Below are 22,483 nucleotides of genomic sequence, written 5' to 3' on the forward strand. Positions count from 1 at the left end.
ACAACCTGTTAAATGGGAGAACATATTCATCAATAATACATCCAAGCGGGTTAATATCCAAAATATATAAGGAACTGATACAGCTTACCAAAAACACAAAAAATCTAGTTTGAAAATGGGCAGAGGACCTGAATAGACATTTCCCCAGAGAGGATATACAGATGGCCAACAGACATATGAAGAGTTGCTAAACATCACTAATCATCAGAGAAATACTAAAACCACAATGAGATATCACTCACACCTGTCAAAATGGCCACCATCAATAAACAAACGAACCAGAGAAAAAACCCTCGAGCACTGTTGGAGGGATTACAAATTGGTGTAACCACTATGAAAATCAGTATGGAGGTTCCTCAAAAAACTAAAAATAGAACCATCATGACCCAGCAATTCCACTTCTGGGTATTTATTCGAAGAAATCCAAAACACCAATTCAAAAAGATACATGCATTCCTAGGTTCACTGCAGCATTATCTACAATAGCCAAGATATGGAAGCAACCTAGTAAGTGTCCACTGACAGATGAGTGGATAAAAAAGCTGTGAGATAGATAGATAGATAGATAGATAGATAGATAGATAGATAGATAGATAGATAGATATAGTGGAATACTACTTGCCATAAAAAAGAATAAAATTTTACCATTTGCGCCAATATGGATGTACTTAGAGGGTATTATGCTCAGCAAAATAAGTCAGGGGAAGACAAAAACCATGTGATTTCACTTACACAAATTAATGAACAAACAAAAGAGAAACAAGTTAAAGGATACAGAGAACCACCTGATGAAACTAAATCTGCTCAGCCCTTGATCTCTTTCCTTACCTCCCTATAGAAGCACCAACGCTTGCTAGCTGTTCCTCTACCTGAAACAGGCCTCCTCCCTGTTTTTGCATTACCTGGCCAACTCCTGTTAGTTTTTAGGTCTCCGATTAGCCATCCCTTCCCTCCAGGAGCCTTTCCCTGAGTCCCCAAGACTAGGTTGACCTTAGTGCTCCTCCACAGTCTCTACCTGTCAAAAAACTAACACTACATACGAGTGTGTACATCTCTGTGCTGGGGCACACTCACCTGTGTGGTAAGATAGCACCTTTCTTTAATATGAAACTACCTAGGTTCCCCTAAAGGGGCCGGCCTAGCACAGTGCTGGGCACAGAGAAGAGACGCAGTAAGTATATTGGTTTTTTTTAATGTAGTATGGATTCAATATTACTAATAATATACTGAAACAAGTTATAGCTGGATTGAAAGACTTCAGCAATTAAGAACTAAAATAAAATTGGAGAGAGCATATGGAATCTCTGTGAAGAGGAGAAACTATTCTAAATACTGAAAATATTGTAGTCATTAGAGAAAAAAATGGGTATTTTTATAAATATAAAAATGAAAACAAAATATGGTTAAAATCTATTTAAATAAGTAGGAATGAAAAAGAATGGGAGAAATGAGATAAACATAGTTCAAGTTTAGCATTCAACATACATAGGTTATTGATACAAATATGCAATACCTCACTTGGCAATTAAAAAAGGAAAATACAGCCCTAGCCAGTTTGGCAGTGGATAGAGCATTGGCCTGCAGACTGAAGGGTCCCGGGTTCGATTCCAGTCAAGGGCACATGCCCAGGTTACAGGCTCCATCCCCAGTAGGAGGCGTGCAGGAGGCAGCCGATGAATGATTCTCTCTCATCACTGATGTTTTTTTCTCTCTCTCCCTCTCCCTTCCTCTCTGAAATCAATAAAAATATATTTATTTTTAAAAAAGGAAAATACATGCTAATAAGTACACATTGTAAAAAATTCACCGCCTTAGTAACATTTCAAAAAATACAGATTTTTTTTAAAGCTTGGGGTGACACTATACACCTATTTAAACAAATAAAAATAGTAAGCCTCAATATGTACAATTCTGTGGGAAAAAAGTTTTTACTGTTGGCATTCTCCGTGGCTTCAATCTAGGGAGTAAGATGGCATCATGAGAAAAGATGTTCATATATGATACTTCACAAGTTCACTTCAAGAAGTACATCCTAAGAAATTAACCTAAAAAATGGCCAACGATGAGCTGTATAAAGGAGTTCATAGCAGGGCTATTTAGGAATTATGAAAACCGGGAACAATCCAAGTGCCAGCTGACGGAATTAGGGTCCATACGTAACGGGCATCCATCAGGTAGCGTTAATGCGATAAGCTCACGCACTGCGCCCAGCTGTGGGAACCTGATCTGAAATAAGGGGAAGAGAAAAACGCAAAATCCAGAATGCGTCCACCGCGGCTGCAGCCACAGGAAGGTCAGGAGGGAATTCATCCTCCTTAGCTTTTAATCTTCCCTGGCTTCATTCGTCAGTAAAATTGCTTTCCCCCCCCCCCTTCTCTCCCTCAGCTATTTAAGGGGGGGAAGATGTCTAACAAAGGAAGATGTGACTGTGCAAGCCCTTTCATTGGTATGCAATATACATGCTTACTGCTGGCTGTTATGATTTCAACCACTCTGACTTAATGCACCGAGGCCAGAGTTGTTTTAGTTAGTAAAAGCCAACTAATTAAAAGGAAGGGTAAGCAACCACCCGATCTCCATCACACACACACCAGTTCCCGCATTCTGGAATATTCTCTCCCAGCCTGCCGCTGCACACACCCCTCCCCCGTCCCCACCCACTCCGGCCCAGGCCCGCCATTCCCCCCTCCCCGGTCATTCCTGGGGCCGGGTGACAGTGCGGCCAGGGTCGTTCAGAACCGGTAGGGATTGCGCCTCCATTTCCCTGGAGTAACGGTACTTCATGAGGCAAACAGGTGAAACCCCGACAATGTGGTCACAAGGAGAACTGCCCAAACTCGCGGAAGAGGCGGAGGGGGAGGAGATCCGGGGCCCAGAGCCCAGGCCCGCCGGACACCCCGCTCAGCCCCGGCTCCTCACCTCAGAGCTCCTCGGTCTCCGAGGTCAGCTTCCGGGGGTTCGGTCCCCGCCGAACTACGGTCAGGCGCCGCACAACAATGTCTCTGTCAACGGTGGGCCGCGTATCTGAGGGCGGTTCGGAACTGAGTAATTCCTATCGCCTATGGACGAAGTAGCCCTAGTAGCGTCATAACGCAGTGACGCCATGGCGTCATGGCAAAGTAACGTCATGGCGTAGTGACGTCTAACGTATAGCGTCATAACGTTGTAAGGCCCTCACGTCACTCGGTCCTAAGGCAACGCAATAGTCACGTGTTTGTGATGCTGGCGTAAACTTACTGGGCTGACAGTTTATAAAAGCAAGGCAAATACAATTAGGTTGAGAATATAATACTTGACCACGTTAATAAGTGATAATAAGTGATTATGTTATTGGTTTATGTACTAACGAGTTTATGTATTACAGTATGCTGTGCTTTTTTTTATTTTACTTTGTTTTTTGTTTTGTTTTTTAATAAATCTTTATTGTTCAGATTATTAGAGTTGTTCCTCTTTTTTCCCCCCATAGCTCTCCTCCACCCAGTTCCCACCCCACCCTCTGCCCTTCCCCTCCCCACCCTCCGTCCTCATCCATAGGTGTACGATTTTTGTCCAGTCTCTTCCCGCACCCCCCACACCCATTTCCCCCTGAGAGTTGTCAGTCCACTCCCTTTCTATGCCCCTGATTCTATTATATTCACGTTTATTCTGTTCATCAGATTTTTTATTCACTTGATTTTTAGATTCACTTGTTGATAAATATGTATTTGTTGTTCATAATTTTTATCTTTACCTTTTTCTTCTTCTTCCTCTTCTTAAAGAATACCTTTAAGCATTTCATATAATACTGGTTTGGCAATGATGAACTCCTTTAGCTTTTTCTTATCTGTGAAGCTCTTTATCTGACCTTCAATTCTGAATGATAGCTTTGCTGGGTATGTAATCTTGGTTGTAGGTTCTTGCTATTCATCACTTTGAATATTTCTTGCCACTCCCTTCTGGCCTGCATAGTTTCTGTTGAGAAATCAGCTGACAATCGTATGGGTGCTCCCTTGTAGGTAACTAACTGTTTTTCTCTTGCTGCTTTTAATATTCTCTCTTTGTCTTTTGCTCTTGGCATTTTAATTATGATGTGTCTTGGTGTGGTCCTCTTTGGATTCCTTTTGTTTGGGGTTCTCTGCACTTCCTGGACTTGTAAGTCTATTTCTTTCACCAGGTAGGGGAAGTTATCTGTCATTATTTCTTCAAATAGGTTTTCAATATCTTGCTCTCTCTCTTCTTCTGGCACCCCCATCATTCTGATGTTGGTACACTTGAAGTTGTCCCAGAGGCTCCTTACACTATCTTCATATTTTTGGATTCTTTTTGCTTTTTGCTTTTCCGGTTGGGAGTTTTTTGCTTCTTTGTATCTCAAATCTTTGACTTGATTCTTGCGATCCTCTAGTCTGCTGTTGGATCTCTGTATATTATTTTTTATTTCAGTCAGTGTATGCTTAATTTCTAGTTGGTCCTTTTTTCATATCCTCGAGGGTCTCACTAAATTTATCAGCGGTTTCTAGAAGATTCTTGAAAAACCTTATAACTGTGGTTTTGAACTCTATATCCAGTCGTTTGCTTTCCTCCATTTCTTTCATTTGTGACCTGTTTCTTTGTCTCCACATTTTGGCTGCTTTCCTGTGTTGATAGCGTGGCTTTGTGTGCTAGGTGTCCTATAGAGCCCAGTGGCTCAGCCTCCCCAGTTACCTGAGGTGGACACTCTTAGTGCACCCCTTTGTGGGCTGTGTGCACAGTCTTGTTGTAGTTAAGCCTTGATGGTTGTTGGTATCACTGGGAGGAATTGACCTCCAGGCCAATTGGCTGTGAGGATCAGCTGTGTCTATGATGGGAGAACTTCTGTGCTGGAGACACCCTTATGGGGCAAGACTTGCTTCAGTGGGGCTTTGGTGCTCACTGAGTCTGCCCCTTGAGTGTGTCCCTTATGGATCTGAGGAGTTGTAATCTTGATAGTCCCACTCTGACCACTGGGTACACTAGCTCTTGGATCTCCAAGGAGGTGCTAAGTTAGCCTCTGCCTGAGGCCACCCAGCAGGAGCTACAGAAAGATCTGCAGATTCCTCTTCTTTGTTTGGGGTTTGGAGGTGCCCAGATGAGGCCCTACTGTGAAGCAATGCAAGATGCTGTGGAGCCTTGGGCTTTCTTTTGGAAGTTCTGGGGCTCTCTGACCCAGCTGCAGTTTGTTAGGTAATTTTAGATTGCAAAGGGCCAGGCCATTCATATGCAAAAGCCTCTGTGCACAGCTTGGGTGGGGCGGGGTCTCAAGGAATCAACAGGGCGGAGCAAACAGCTATGGCTGATCCTCAGCCCTGCCCTAAGAGGCCCCCGGGTCACAGAGTCCTGAGGTAATCGCTGCAAGCACCTCTAAGAGAAAGCTGCCCTCGAGTTCCGCCCGAAGCCAGTCCAGGTTCTCCCCGTATGAGTCTGGGTCCCCAGAGTCTCACCCGGAACTGGAGTTCAGAGCAGTCGAGAGCTTGTGTCTCCCTCCTGATTGAAAAAGACAACCGCGTACTCAGTTGCCAGCCCTTTCCGCTTGTGAGCCTCCGTACCTCTGCACTTTACTTCCGCACCTCCTCTGAGTCTCAGTGTGCTTTTCTCTTTCCTTCTAGTTGTAGAATTTCCACTCAGCCAGCCTTCCCATGTTCTGGATGATACCCGTTTTGTCTTTTAGTTGTAGTTTTGAAGTGGTTGTGCAAGGCAGCAATTTCAGGTGTTTACCTATGCCGCCATCTTGGTTTCTCCAGTATGCTGTACTTTTTATCACTTTTGGAGTGTACTCTTTCTACTTATAAAAAATAATTTGCTGTAAAATAGTATGCTGCGTTATACCAGCAGCAACCTCATAAATCTGGTATTTACCTGTGTCTCTTGATTGCCTCATTTACTCTTGAGCTTGACTTACTAGTAATCTAGTATTGTTTTGTACAGTACCGTGCGTACATGCCAGTAGTCTAAGGCAATGGGCTGTGGCATATAGCCTAGGCCTGTAGTAGGCTATACCAACCATCTAGGTTTGTGTAAGTGTACTCTGTAATTTTCTTAAAACTATAAAGTCCCTTACTGACGCATATCTTGAACATACCCCATGGTAAAGCTGCACATGGCTGTACATGATTGTTCAGGTCCTTTCCTTCAATTTTATTCTTCTGATGAGGTGAGGACTGTGGTCTGTTATGTGGTTGAACCACAGTCAAGGAAGCATCACGTCTCTATGCTCTGGTTCATCCTTTTTGCCCTACCCACAATTCCTGAGGTGACCTTTTATTCATTATCTCAATTTCCTCCCAAATCTGTTGACACAACATTTTGGTCTGGCTGTCATATTTTCATTTTTCTAACAGAGTCCTCTGAAGCATTTTTTTAAAATAAACTTATTTTAAAGACAGTTTTAGGTTTTCAGACTCAAAAGCACTTTGAGACATAAAAATGGAAGAAAGTTTCTTTAATAGCATGTAAAATATATAAAATACTCATAATTTTAAAGAAAATAGTCACTTTGTAAATGCTAAAGCATTTCTACATTTTCTTTTACCAGAAAAATAATAGAGATAAAGCCACTGCTAATTAGGAATATGTCATCTTGATTTCTAGCCAGTCTCTGGACGTAGTTAAGCAGCAAAGCTGTTACTTCTTCAACTTTTTTTTTTTAATAGATTGTTCTTTTTTATGAGACAGAAAAATGGCATAAAATTATAAATTCCATCATGTATACATTTAATGTCAAATATTTAAATAGAAACAAACACATTAAAATGTAAATTATGAAATTAATTCATCAAAATGTTAACTTTTATGAAAGAGCCAATTATTCATCAATCACATATCTGTTAGATGTTCTTATAGAATCCTACTGCATTTTAGAACTTTCTGGAGCTAACCACTTTGCATAGTTTACAACTATTAAAGATTGATGCCTTAAAGAAATAGCTAAAGACCTAGGGACTAACTTGAAACATCAAGGCAACCTTGAGAAGACTGATAAAGTAGAGATGTATACATGAACCGTAGAAAGATCATGGTGACAGTTTAAGTTGATCTGATCATGGGTTGTGGACTTCATGACAGAGGGATTGGTCCCTTGGTTACCACAGTATTTGCTTCCCAGAAATGGAGTTAAATTCCTGAGAATTCCCTTAGCAAGAGAAGTCACAACTTGAGAAATTTGTAACAAACTGAAAATGGAGCAATAGGCTGAAAGTGACCCAATGAAAGTTTTTATGAATAGTCTTTCTATTCTTGAAATAAAGTATTAAGATAGTCAGAACACAGGATTTTTGTCCAAATCCACAGAGTATACAACACCAAGAGGGAATCCTAATGTAAACTATAGACTTTAGGTGATAATGATGTAGGTTTATCAAATGTTAACAAATGTTCCACTCTGGTGAGGATGTTGGTATGAGGGAGATTATGCATGGGGGGAGAAGGGGGGGGGGGACAGAGAGAGTACGTGGGAAATCTCTATACCTTCTGCTCAATTTTGCTGTGAACCTAAAACTACTCTAAAAATAAAGTCTATATTTTAAAAGTCCACTAAATTAAAAAAAAATGACACTTTACATACCTTAAATTAGTAACAGTAGGTACTGTATTACTGATTTTCATGTACTATTCCTCACTAAAAACTTTTCTGCTTACTCTTCTCAGAGCTTCAATGGGACATTTATAAATTCATTTCACTTTGTCATAGAAATTTGCACAATAATGGGTCTTATGACTCAGATTTCCTATATCCTGCTTCTTCGGGGAAATTGCCTAATTCCCCAAAGCCCAGAATAACCAGGCAATTTTATAAGAAAAAAAGTTTTGGATAACCTCTATTCAACCTACTTGTTAGATAACTCTCAATTCCTTCCTCGGTAGCCTCATGTCAAAGCACCTACTGCAGTCCCCCTTTCCTCCCCCTCACACCATCCTGCTCCTCTCTCCTCTCATGTCCCCTATGCAGTCCTGAGGTCTGCCTCCATCATCCTCGACTTCTTCTAAGGCTTCATCAAATAAATGCCCACTTCTTTTCCACCCTCTACTTTTACTGGCTTTTGCTATGACCATTCCCTAGTTTCCTTATTTCCTAAGTATCCCCAAGAAGAATGTATTGGCTTCCTGCCTGCCTTGCTACATTCTGCTTTTCCTGGCTGCATTCTTGCCTTTCTAAATAATACAGTCCAAAGCTGTTATATAGACCAAGCAAGGCAGGCATCTGTGTTGAAAGTAGGGTGCTGTCACGGCCAATGGCAGGTATTGGTGCCTCAATGGGATAACAAGAGCTCCTGCACAGGTTGAGGGGTGACAACATGGCCTGATTGGAGCACTGGAGGGGTGACAACATGGCCTGATTGGAGCACCCAATCAGGGTGGGCCAGCCGGACCCCACCCATGCACGAATTCGTGCACTAGGCTCTAGTCAATCAATAAGAATAACTCTCAAAAAGCATTAAGTGAAAAAATAATACGTATGGTATGATACCATTTATGTAAGTTACATGTATTATCTTTCACTAAAAACAACTACTTTAAAAAAAAAATAAGAAGACGAACCCCTCCCTTGACCCCACTTTCCCTCCAGCTTCTGTGATGTCTTCATAAGGTTTGCTTCAGTAGGAAGCTCGGGAATGGGGAGCAATTGTTCATACGCAAGAAAGACAAGGGCCCAGATCGCTCTGCCCCATATGGTTCTCAAGTTTCTATCACATGAGGAAGCTCAAACCTCACATCTAGACACTCCTGAGGAATCTCTAAGTATTCTTTGACCACATATAAGTGAGAAAAAGAAAAAAAAGAAGGATACTAACAGCCCTCACCTACAAGAAACTACTTAGAGTACTCAGAGAAAATGGAATTTAAACGTACGTATTTAAAACCCTTGGCAGTCAGCTAGGGATTCCCATTGCAGGAAGGGAGATGAGGAAATCTCCATTCCTAAGAGAGAGGGCTCAATGCTTCCTCCCCTTCAGGGCAGAACATTTCACTCAACCACTGTGTCCAATCTCCAGAGTCTGGGGAGAAATGATGCCGGGAAGAATGTTACACTGGAGGGAATGTTACACTGGGGTAAGGAGGGAATCTGTGTGCAGCTCTCCCCTCATTCCTAGGCAAGGCCCCATACCTATCTCTACTAAAGAGACCCTCACCTGGTTGTGTTGACATTCTTCATTTATTTTTCTGGTCTCCTCACTGGAACGTTCATGTTCATCACTGTATCCCAATACCGTGCATAGTACCCAGAACATACAAGGAGCCCTATAAATGTTGAACATCCTAGCGACTCATTGCAGATTAGTGCTCCCTGATCAACCTCTTCTCAACTGCTTGTCACTCACTCTCAAATTACCTGGGAACTCAATAAAAACTCACTTAAATATTAAATATTAAAATATCCTCTTAGCCCCATCATATTTTACTTCATTCATTTTAAAGGTTGTAGGGGTCTAACAACCTGTATTTTGAGCAAACATCCTGTGATTTGGGAACAAATTTTGAGGAACACTGTCCTAGACCATTTTAAATCTTCAGCCCATTTCTCACCCACTCCAGTGTGGGCTGGTCCCCTCTCTAGGTACATTAGTCTCCCTGCTTTGCCTTTTGGCATATTGATGCCTATTGTCACTTTCTTAGTTGGCTTTCCACAGAGGTTTCAATTGTTTTTGCTGAACTCGACTTTAGGGTTTTATGTGATTTGGTGTCCTGCATTGACTCATACTCATTTTGACTTGCACTTTCCATACTTCACAGTTTCCAGTTCCAATTCCAAGCCAGCCATCTGAGACTCCCAGCTCTATTCCTACCCACGTAATTTCCCATAATGAAACCACTGGGCCTCCTGGGCCTTCAAGGTCACTCGCTGCCCAGGGCTCCCAGCGGCCTCCACCTATATTTTTCCTCACATCCGCAGTTCTTCCTAAAACGCTGTGACAGGAGGCAATACACGCTTTGAAGAAAAAGTCACTTCTTTTTTGGTTGCGAAATTGACTTTTTTGTTTCACGTGGTGCTGGCTTTAAGGGCTGAAATATCTGAGTTCTCAAGCTTCATTAACCACTATCTCATTAAATGCCGTGTCAAGTGAAAAACAATCCTGAGACTCTTCTGCTTCCTGAGCTGTGTCGTGTTTCATCTCCATGCCCCTTGGTGAGCCCCCCTGAGTTGTTTTCTTGTCTGCTTCCCCCAGAAACATGAGTAAGATAGATCTGTGATATTTATCCAAGATCTAGAATCCAGATTCTAGATAGTCCCAGCAGCCCAGCAGCCCAGCACTTCTAACAGTAATTTTCTAGTCAGGGTCAGTGCGTGATGTGATCTTGTTTATGTTATCAGGTCCAGGCAACAACATGTTAAAGAAACCCTGCTTATTATCACAGGGTGATAACAAATGAGAGTTTTCAAATTGTTTGGATTGTTTTCAGGAATAACAAACTCCAATGTCCATAGGAGCCAGGAGGACAATATTAATGTGTGAATCTAGTAGATGTAAGAAAATATGGCTCAGCGGGGATTGTGGGAAAATGAGAATATATTTCACCAAAGATACTCAGATTGAAAAAATATATATATTAAAAGTCCCTTAAAAATAAAGTCTGCCAACCTGCTACCCTGCCACATTCATCTATATTCTAAAACGATGTATTTAATCTGATATTTTTGTTAGGTTCTAGGTTAAGCTACTGTAAAAATAAAGGGGCGGGGGGAGAGAGAGACCTGAAAATTCAGTGGCTTAAATGAGATCAGACGTAGGGGGATAGGCCAGGGCTCTGGGCAGCTCTGCTCCATGAGTACTCTCAGGTATCCAAGCTAATGGAGCGCTCAGCCATCCTCCACACGCACCTCCATCTGTGTGTCAAAGTGCTGTTCCAGCTGCCACTACTTCCCAAGAGGCAAAAGAAAGAGAGGAAGCAGATTCCTTTTAAGAGCAAGTCTCAGAAGTTGTACGCATCGTTTCCACTCAATTACATTGTGTATACTGAGGGAGCATGAGCACTGCTAAAACTGCGGGAAGGGGTTATGACACCAAAAGACAGAAGAGGATACTCCTGACCCATTGAGAGCCTACTGGTCCTGGGAGATAGGAGCAGTTTCTGCCAAGCTAGGTTTTCAGGCAAACCCATATATGTTGCCATAAACCTGAATCTGCCCCCACTCTCTAATAATGTGTTTATTGGTCAATCATTTCTGACCAATCAGAAATGAACTTTTGTTCTTTGGCATTTAACTTTGCACCAAACTTTCTCTGTATGACTCACAAATTCACTTGAGCAGCAGAGTTGTAGAAAAGGCAAGAATAATGTAGAGAAGGCTGAGCAGTAATGAGCCTTAAGAGCCTCATTTAATTGGTGTAATAAAAGCAATCAACTATAATTACTGCTAATATATTACACACTATGAAAATAACTGCAAAAAAGAAAAATAAAAAGAAGATAAAGACTGATGCAATTCAGGGCAAATGTAATGGGCAAAATGTCTTACTTTTTATTATTGAAGGATTTATTTATTGTTGCTGTTTTTTAACCCGCTTTATTCCAAAAAGAAATAATGAAAACATAGTGGGGATACCTAAACTACAGAAGGTAACAAATCAGACCTAAGTAAGAAATTGTTAGAAACAAAAGTGTGGATATAAAATGACTGTGAAGAATGAGCACGACTTTGATGGTGAGTGTTAGTGAGTGACAGTCTACTAGTAGACCACCTAGAAGGCTGACTGGCTGCGACATTCACACCATTCCCAAGATCTTTTCCATTCAATTTCTGTTCTCTGGACTAAGAGCCCCTCCTGTGACCTGCATTTTCACACATCCATGACTTTACCCATCGGTTGCTTCTGCTCGCAACACCTCTGCTCCCCCTGCTCCTCCTGCTCCTAACCATAACCTCCCCTGTCTGTCCCAGTCAGGCAGCAGCTTAGGCTGGGGGTCTTCCCAGATTTCTGCAGGAGAGCTAGTCATTCCTCTCCTTGCTCCCACAGTCATGCTTACATTGTAGAAGTCATGATCTAAACTTATGTTGAATTTCATTTATTTTGTGTTACTATTCCCTTCAACAAAGTATACACTCATTTAAGGGCAAGGCCTATGCGTTCTTTCCTCGCCTCGGTTTTCACCTCTTCCTAGGATAATACCACACACATACATAGCAGGTACTCAATCAATGTTGCTGACTCCACAAACAGAAGCTTGCATTGCTAGCTGCCCACGTGACCAAAAAGGCTCCTTGTTGCCCATTCTCCCCACCATCCTTTGAGCTCCCCACGTGTGCACAAGGAGCCATGCATAAGGATGTTCACTGTGGCACTGTTTACCATTGTGAAAAGCTCACAACCACCACTCTGTCAGCGAGGAGATGTAGACATAAACTAATTCATTCACTAGAATACTCTATAGCAGTCTAAATGAATACATCAATGCACAATTACCCTATATAATAAAAGACTAATATGCAAATTGTCCCCTCGACCAGGAGTTCAACCAGGGGGTGGGGCCAGCCCACCAACCACCTGCAGCCCCTCCCCCTGGCCAGCCCTGCCCTATTGGCCCCAATCAGGGTGGGCCAGCCGGACCCCACCCATGCACGAATTCGTGCACTAGGCTCTAGTCAATCAATAAGAATAACTCTCAAAAAGCATTAAGTGAAAAAATAATACGTATGGTATGATACCATTTATGTAAGTTACATGTATTATCTTTCACTAAAAACAACTACTTTAAAAAAAATAAGAAGACGAACCCCTCCCTTGACCCCACTTTCCCTCCAGCTTCTGTGATGTCTTCATAAGGTTTGCTTCAGTAGGAAGCTCAGGAATGGGGAGCAATTGTTCATACGCAGGAAAGACAAGGGCCCAGATCGCTCTGCCCCATATGGTTCTCAAGTTTCTATCACATGAGGAAGCTCAAACCTCACATCTAGACACTCCTGAGGAATCTCTAAGTATTCTTTGACCACATATAAGTGAGAAAAAGAAAAAAAAGAAGGATGCTAACAGCCCTCACCTCCAAGAAACTACTTAGAGTACTCAGAGAAAATGGAATTTAAACGTACGTATTTAAAACCCGTGGCAGTCAGCTAGGGATTCCCATTGCAGGAAGGGAGACGAGGAAATCTCCATTCCTAAGAGAGAGGGCTCAATGCTTCCTCCCCTTCAGGGCAGAACATTTAACTCAATCACTGTGTCCAATCTCCAGAGTCTGGGGAGAAATGATGCCAGGAAGAATGTTACACGGGAAATCAGGAGATCTGGGCTTCTGACCATTCCACATTTACCTCCACACCCAGAGCCATGCTTGCCCTATTCCAGGTTCTGGGAGGCTGGGCTCTCTGGACTGTATCACCCAGTCTTCCCTGTAGACGGGCTTCTAGTTGGGGTTGCCCGATGGGAGGCATAGGCAGGAGATGGGAAAGAGAGAAGTTGGAGAATTTCTTCCTCCCTCTCTCCCTGCATCAGTGCCACAGTTCTGGTGGTGGCTGTGTCCCCGCACAACCAAGGGTCAGGTGGCATCTCCCCCAGGCTCCACCTCTCCGAGGGCTTCTTTCAGACTAGTCGCTCCCTTTGCTGCTTGGGCCTAGGGAAGGCAATGGCTTTCTCTGGTCACTAGTTTCTGGATGCCTCCCTTGTGGGTGAACTTTGCCCACCCCTCTATTAAAAGTGGCCTCATGAAAGTTCCTTCAGTTGCCTCACCAGATACTGGGGCCCTGATGGGGATCTCAATCCTAGACACAACTGTGTCCCTCGTAAGTTCAAGGAGCTTGAACAAGTCACTTCTCTCTGAGCCTCAGCACAGCATTGAGGGAGGGAGGAAGGACAGAGGACATGGAAAGTGTCATCCACCTTGAAGATTCTGAATCCCCGAGAGCCTGAGACGGGGTCTTTGCAGCATATTTGTTTCAGGACGCTCCTCTGGAGGCAAAGCTACAGATGCTTATCTTCCAGTTTCCATTCCTTCTGAAGGAAATGTCTCAGCAGAATGAGCTTGAGTCGACAGCTGGTGGGCTGAACATTTTCTTAATTTCATTTCCCTCCCCTGCTCTGAGCCTCTGCAGAGAGATGCCGAGTGCACAGCCCTACTTAGACAATTCTCCGTGAGCCTCACCATCCAGAGGGAGCAAGCGCGTCCTGCCAAGAACAGCTCATGCCACCAGAACCACCCAACTGCTTCTGGAGGCCCCCAACCAATGCCAAGTCCGTCTCCCTTCCTGCCCCTCTTTGCTCTCCAGTTCCTGTTTTTCTTTTCCCAAACTCACCTCCTGCCTTTCACCTCCTCCTTCTCGCTGCTCTGTGTGCCACTTCTCAAGGCTATTAGAGGGACAATAGGCACAGAGGTCTTGATCCCACAGCCTCAGTGGTTAATTCAAAGAACCCACCAGCCACTGGGCCTATTGGCAGCTTCGACCTGATGCCAGGACCCCCTGTCCCTGCAGGCTCTCAGCCCCTGTACTGCAATGAGACTCCTCCCCAAGCTGTCCACCCGGAATGGGCAAGCAGCTGGCATGAAGGGCATGTAGGGTGTTTCCAGCTGAGCACAAGGTACAGACAGCCTCCCAGAGCTGCTGCCAATGACCCAAATGTTTGCTTCATTTCTCTCCAAGCATCCATTCCAAGGCTGGCAGGAAACCTAATTTCAGTCCTTTTGGGCATCATTCATCTCAATATCCAGAGAGAAGGCTGTTTCTGGGGCACCAAGGGGACCTCCTGGTCAGCAAGTCATACTTCACAGCGTGGCTCCTTCAGACTTGAGCCTCCTCTCTCTTCTAGGTTGTTCCCAAGACGTGGATCTTGGTCTAGGTCTGCCTGGATAAACCACCGGCATTTTATCAGCATACTGCCCGGATGAGGGGCACAGCTCCCTCCCCCAGGACCCAGAGACCCCCCTGTTCCAGGTGGGAAGGACTGCTATCTGAAGGGAAGAAATCATTCTCCCGTCCCATTTCTGAGCAAGGCACATTATCCACGCCCTGAATCTTTTCCCCTCTCGGGGGCTCAGACTTTTGAAAACAAAAGCCAGGATGTCTCCTTGCTGCCCTGCCACCTGCCTCCCCTGAGTTCAGTGAGAACAGGACCAGCCCCTTGCTTGAATGGGGAAGGGAAGGTGGACGAGCAGAGAGAGAAATGGGAAAACAGATTACTCACTCAAAGCATCAGAGCTCCACCACTCTTATCTTACCCAGCTGACTTATACCCGTTCTACCCCGCTCACTCAGTCCACATTTCAGCGGATCTCAACCTCCTAACCTCACCTCCACTACCTAGCAGTAGCAATGGGGGTACACACTTTCTTTGCACAGGTAACAAAACAGGGACTCATGTTTACGGAGCTTCGTGGGCACTTCCATCATGCATTTATTCCCAACTGCTGCTTCACATAATCCCAGGCGCCATGGTGGGGGTCTCGCAAAGTCCTACACAGTCCTCTCCTAGACTGGTGCTGGGGAAACGAACCAGACAGCCTGGGGTGCCACTGGAGGGCGGACAGGGAGGGAGTCCTGAACAGAGAGTTCAGATCAAGAGAACAGGCTTTGCTACAGGCAAGTCCTGAACTCAAACTCCAGCTCTGCTAACTGTAAACAGTGATTTTAGGCCTCGGTTTCCTCAAATGTAAAATACACTACAATAGTAACTACTTTGTAGGGCTGCTGCAGGAAACATGAGATGCACACACAACACCATCCCTGCTTTAGGGAGGGCTCAATAGCTGGTCCTTGCCTTCATTATTATGAAGACTATCTACTCCATAAGCCCCACACTGCCTGTCTCTTCTGGCCCCATCCTGCCCATGGGGATGTGAGGAAACAGACAGGTTCGGTGTGAAAGGGACTAAGCATGCAATCCACACTGTGGTCTCCCAGTGACACTCTGGGAGACAGCTTACCCAGCAAGCTGGTGTTGAGTGCTCACTACATGTTAGGCATTGCATTTGGTGATACTGATGTATGGATGGCCTCACCAGCATGACAAAAACACTGTCAATCCTAACTTGGAGGGTTACAAAGGCTCCTAGGAAACATGATACCTAAGATGAATCTGAAAGAATGAGTTGAAGGTTGCCAGGTGGGTGGGGGGCATCAGAATGGCGAAGATTCAAAACAATGACAGCAGAACATGCAAAGTGGAAGGTGAAAATGGAGACGTGAGCAGAAGTCAGAGCAGAAAGAGCTTTGCAACTGACACTACGAACTTCAGACTTTCTTCTAAGAAGCCATCGAAGGATGAAAGTAAAGAAGTAAAATGGTTAAATTTTCATTTAAAAAAATGAATTCTGGTGTTAATGGGAGAAATGGGTAGGAAGCAGAAAGCCTGGTCACAGGAAAACAGGCAGGAGGTGATGCAATAATCCAGGTGAGATCATGATGATCCAAATTATGGCAGTGGTGATGGCAAAGAGAGGATCCATAGCCCTAACCGGTTTGGCTCAGTGGATAGAGCATCGGCCTGCGGACTGAAGGGTCCCAGTTCGATTCTGGTCAAGAGCATGTACCTTGGTTGTGGGCACGTCCCCAGCGGGGAGTGTGCAGGAGGCAGCTGATTGATGTTTCTCTCTCATCAATGTTTCTGACTCTCTATCTCTCTCCCTTCCTCTCTGTAAAAAAAAATCAATAAAATATATATTTTTTTAAAAAGAAAGGATACATAATAGTAATTATGAAAATTAGAAAATACTTATTGTTTCCTGTGTGCCAGGATTCCGTTTATTATTCTTAATCTTCAGATGAGGAAACTGAGGCAGAGATTCACACAGATGGTAAAGTGGCAGAGCCAGGATTCAAACTCGAGAAGTCTCACTCCAAAGTTCTAATCGTTGCCCTATGCTGCCAAGAGATTTTGGGGGGAAATTATCACATTGCTTGCAGGGCTTTGGTAGAAGGAGAAGACGAGGATTATCTCTAGACTTGGACAACTAGCTTGATAATGAAAAAAAATATTTACCGAGAAGAACGGTGGCTTGTTTTAGACCAAGCAGACTTTCACACGCCCATTGAATACCCAGGGAGAGATGTCTATTAGGCAGTTGGCACATAGGCAGTTAGAGGGAGGCTGTGTCTTACTCATCTTTGAATTCTCGGTACCTGAACTGTTTTTAGGTGCCTAATAATGTGTATTCAATGGGCAAAAAGTGGGAAGTCATCAACAGAAACGAGAGTAGATGCAATCACTCAGAGAAAAAAATGCAATGTAAGAAGTGAAATGGGTTGATGATGTAGTCCTAGAAAAAACTACATATCAGGAGTAGACAGAGGAAGATCAGCCACAAGGGAGTCAATTCAACATGTTTTAAGTCTTCCATCTATAAAATATGGAAAATAATACTTCCCCTTTTGTTATGACATGGTGGTAGGTAGGAGGGTGACAGAATTAGGAAACAAAACTATAACAGTGATTGAAGTCATTAACACTTAGTTATATGCATCTAACCTGTTTCGAGAAAATGCTCAGCAAGACTTCTAAACAACAGGATGACATGGACAATGGGGACATGGGGGCAGGGAGAAGTAATGGGCTGGCTAACCAATGCAAACCCATCCTGGGCTGCTCATCAGGCAAGGCCTGGCTTCAATCCCACCTGTCAGAGACTTTGCCCATCCACCTCACTCACTGATGGGACCTTATAGACACAGCATCCGTGCCAATGTACCCTAGCTGGGTTCATTTCAAAGGAAGCAATGACATTTCAAATCCGTATTTACCTGAAAAAAATCCCAAACCAATGATTGTTGGAATATTAGAGTTTAGGAGAGGAAAGGGATGGTTGAAATATGAAAAACCCAATAAAGAGGTGCGTTTGTATTATGTTTAGTAATACCTACTACTCATTCACTGGTAAAAAGGCAAAATGGCCCTTGATTTATCCTACAGACATATAATACATTATAATATTTCCACGATTATGTAACATGTCTAGCCATTTGATTTTATTATATCTAAGAGGTAATATGAATACAACTGTATTATATCTGTATCTAGTCGAATTAGCCACATCCTGTATTATATCTGTATCTAGTCAAATTAGCCACGATCTCCTATTCTTTTTGTAGATTTCAATGCATTAACCCATCCAGAGATCTGAAGGCCTCAGGTGATGCACACCAGAGAGTTCTGTCTTTGCTGGCCAGGGACTGGGTTGCCCAGGGAAGCAGAGGCTGGGTGGCTGGTTTGTATAAAAGGTGTAGCCTGTTTTCTTTCTTTTTTTTTTTTTCTTTTTTTTCTTAATATATTTTATTGATTTTGTACAGAGAGGAAGGGAGAGGGATAGAGAGCTAGAAACATCGATCAGCTGCCTCCTGCACACTCCCCATTGGGGATGTGCCCGCAACCAAGGTACATGCCCTTGACCGGAATCGAACCCGAGACCTTTCAGTCTGCAGGCTGACGCTCTATCCACTGAGCCAAACCGGTTTCGGCTGTAGCCTGTTTTCTATGCTCACTTCTCTCCTGAGCCCCCAAACCCACCAGGCAAGCCCAACTCAAAACTCCAGTGAAGCAATTGATTGGCCAATGAAGACATTGCTTAGCCAATCTGAACCTGAGCTCTGCAACTAGGAAATCGGAGTAATAACTTCCTGTTTACATTTGTATTTCGTGCCCAACTCCCCTCTTCTAATTCTAGCTTTATTTGCCTTTATTTTCTCTTGGCTCCAATCATCAATTTGAGAATTCCTCGAAATGGAGAAAAGCTTCCTAATTCTGGCTCAGTGAGGAAGCCACTGTGAAACTAAAGAAGCTGGTCCTGCTCTCAGCCCATAGAGAGACAAAACTTTGTTTCTCACCACACCGGGGAAGCAAGGGGACCACCTTTCACACCAGTATCACTATCCAGCCCTGAAGTCTGAGTTGTTCTAAGACATTTACAGAAGTGTCCATGTGTCCATCCACCTCTCCATGAGTTCTGCCAACAATTACTACTCATCACCTTATTTTACTACCGAGGCAAAACCAAGCCCCACCTCATGGAAAGGAACTGGTGTTGGGGCCCGGTCACAGAGTCACACTTGGTGACAAGTGAGAACATAATAATTGTTGTTGCTTTTGAACCCCTCAAGGCTTTCTGCACCAGGGTTCACCTCTTCACTGAACGTGAAAGGTCAGGGTTTGCCCCTGGTGTTGGGTGGAGTTACTGAGTTGCACCTTGGTTCCCAATGCTTTGAACAGAGAAATGTTTAAAATACGTTTTCCCCTTCCATTCTCGGTACTTCTTATGGTTCCTTCTATTCCTGAGAATCTTACCATATCTGTGAAGCCGAATCTCATTCATTTTATTTTTCAGGGTGGTCTCAAGGTCTCAGTTCTCATTAGCTAGTTAAAACAATTCATTCTTATGCCTGTTGACCATTTAGCAACACTAAATCTTGCTAGGTACTTCATATTAAATTAGCATTATGTAATGCATATAGGACAGGAAACTCATATATGCAAGGTACTGAACCACAACACCTAACACTGTACAGAGCAAAATTAAAAACGCATTATTGCACCAAAAACAAAAAGGCAATACATGCTAATTGCAGTTTAAGCTCAGTTCTATAAGCTCAGAAGCTGCTAAGTTGATAACTTTGATAAAGATGAAAGAGAAGAAGTGTTTTCTCCTCTCCATGGAGAGGAAAATGCATTATCTCGTCTTCACAGCTTTCATGCATCTGACAGTTAAACTTGGCCTTGGGCCAGTGAGCACCTCTCTTGTTCGGTTAATGTCACGGTAATGAAAGGATCTTCTGCCCCATCGGCTGCAAGATTTGGTCAAGATATTGGACAGAAGAGGATGGTTGTCACCCCTACCACTGGGTTGAACAGGTGTGAGTCTGAGGGGGTGTCCTATAAAACAGGTTCAGAAGAGCCAGACAGCAGGACTCTAGGTATGTGTCACAAGCCTGCAGTAAAATTCCAGGTGGAGCCTGGCTGGTGTAGCTCAGTAGTTAAGCATCAACCCATGAACCAGGAGGTTAAAGTTCAATTCCTGGTCAGGGCACATGCCTGGGTGTGGGCTTGATCCCCAGTGTGGAGTGTGCAGGAGGCAGCTGATGAATGATTCTCTCATCACTGATGTTTCTATTTCTCTCTCCCTCTCCCTTCCTCTCTGAAATCATTAAAAATATATTTTTTAAAAAAGTTGAAATCAATATAAGAGCTTAAGACTCCATTAGGTGCAATCATTACAAAGAAATATGAATGCATTTATAAAACAATGGATGTGATTTGCCCAATGATGTACATAGACAAAAGGAGAATTATTTTGTCCTAAAGTTCAATCCTGTAAGAATGTGAAAAGTAATAGTAAAAAAAAATGAGGGTATACAATGAGTTGTAGAAGGTCAGAGGGGAAATGGATTATATTATCCTTGGGTTTATAATATCTGCAAAAAAAAAAATGAGTTTGAAAGAAGTACTAGAAAGTATTAAAATGCTTACCAAAATTGGCTTAATTTTGATAGACTTATTTATAGGGTAGAATTCAGGGACTGGCAACTTTTTCCATAAAGAGCCACATAGTAAATATTTCCATTTTTGTGGGCCACTGGTCTCTGTTTCAACTATTCAGTTCCTCTGTTGTAGCTTCAAAAACAGCCACAGACTCCTCACCTGCGGCTGCAGCCCTGCTGCTCCGCCACCTGATCCTTCTGTCCTTGACCAGTTAGATTCACCCCAGGGAGAAAGCCGGGTCTCTCCTAAGCCCCGAAAGTTTGTTCCGGCAGCCGGCTGCCGTGTCTGCGTGCGGGGCGGGCTGCTGTGAAGGGCGCCCGGCCCCGTGAGGGACATCCCGCCGCGGTCCCTCGCTCCCTCCGCTGCGCGTGGCGCCGGGAGGCAGGCGGTAGGCCCCGCGCCTGGGGATGCTGCTGGGGGGGCCTCTCACCCCCGAGTTGTGAAACGTGTGTAGCTGATCTGGCCTTGGCCTGCAGTCCTTGCTGTGCGGTCTCGGGAGCACAGTGTGAAGAGTCGGGGTCCCCTGAGAGGGGTAGCCGGGCACTTGGTTGGTGGTCCCAAGTTACACTGCGAGAAGGACCCTGCCGAGATCATTGTAGAATTTTCTGGCCCGGTGGTCACAATACCTTTTCGCCCCGACCACACTTGAGCTCCCTATAGGGTCTGACTGTAGGTATGATTTCAGTGTAGGGTACGATGAACGCACATGTATGTGTATGAATGAGTGTCAGTCTTTGTGCACGTGAGTGTGCGCGCGCATGCGCCCGGTCTGCTGAGTGTAATTTTTAAAATCTATTAAAAATCTTATATTTTGGTATTTGCTTGTCTGTCTTCCCCATCTCCCCATTCTCACCCGAGGGGTATTGCTCTACTTCAAGGTTTTTCTGTTGGTCTGCTTCCACTTTGGATAGAAGTAGCACCTCTTCATTTAAACCGCACATCAGAAAAGCAGCCGTGTTCCTCTGCTCAAAATCGGACTGGCACTTCCATGGATTCAGGTTAATAAAAAGTCCTTAGCCTGGCTGCACACCCTTCAAAAAAAAAAACACAAAACAGCCACAACCACAGGTAAGAGGCCAGATTTGACCCATGGGACCTCGCTTGTAGTCCCCAGGGACAGATACAAGGCTGTGAATTAAAAAAAAAAAAAAAAAATGTTACACAGGTGGCATACAAAAAGAGTAAAACTAGCGTTTAGTTTTCTTCCTGTGAAAATGAAAAATTGATCTTTGAGTCACCATCTGCTCTTAACAAGAAACAGTAAAGATCATTCTATACCTTTCCTATACTCAGCAGCCTCTTAACTCCCTGTACTTGACTTGTTCATGAAATCAATTTTAACAAAAGTCCACTTTTGAAAAAGCTAACATTTCTAATCATACAGTTATAGGTCACTGTGTTTATTTTCTTTTTTAAAAAATTTCTTTATTGATTAAGTTATTACATATGTGTCCTTACTCCCCCATTGTTCCCCCCCACACACATACACTTATGCCCTCACCCCCCTGGAGTCTGTGTCCATTGGTTAGGCTTATATGCACGCATACAAGTCCTTTGGTTGATCTCTCCCCCTACCCCCACCCTCCCCTACCTTCCCTCTGAGGTTTGACGGTCTGATCAATGCTTCTCTGTCTCTGGATCTGTTTTTGTTCATCAGTTTATGTTGTTCATTATATTCCATAAATGAGTGAGATCATGTGATATTTACCTTTCTCTGACTGGCTTATTTCACTTAGCATAATGCTCTCCAGTTCCATGGTTATTTTCCTTCTTGTCTGAGACTTACCTTTTCTTGCCTTCAGGCATCTATGACTTTAGCTCATACCTTATTCCCTTTGACAAATATTTTGGATATTGTCTTTCCCAGTTTAGGCCCTACATTCAAAATAATTCATCCTTTATCATCTCATTTGGGGGAGTTTCAAGATTGGATAAATCAGAGATTTCTCCCCCTTCCTTTTAAAAGAAGAATTACTAAAAGCAATTGGATATATTGAAAAGTCTTCCCTTCTTTCCATACCTCCACATTGTAAAGCCCACAATAATGAAAGAGCTGGCATATCAGAAGGGAAGCTCCTCATCCCTAAGTTAATTACATA

Source organism: Cnephaeus nilssonii (assembly GCF_951640355.1).
Source record: "Cnephaeus nilssonii genome assembly, chromosome: 12".
Lineage (NCBI taxonomy): Eukaryota > Metazoa > Chordata > Mammalia > Chiroptera > Vespertilionidae > Cnephaeus > Cnephaeus nilssonii.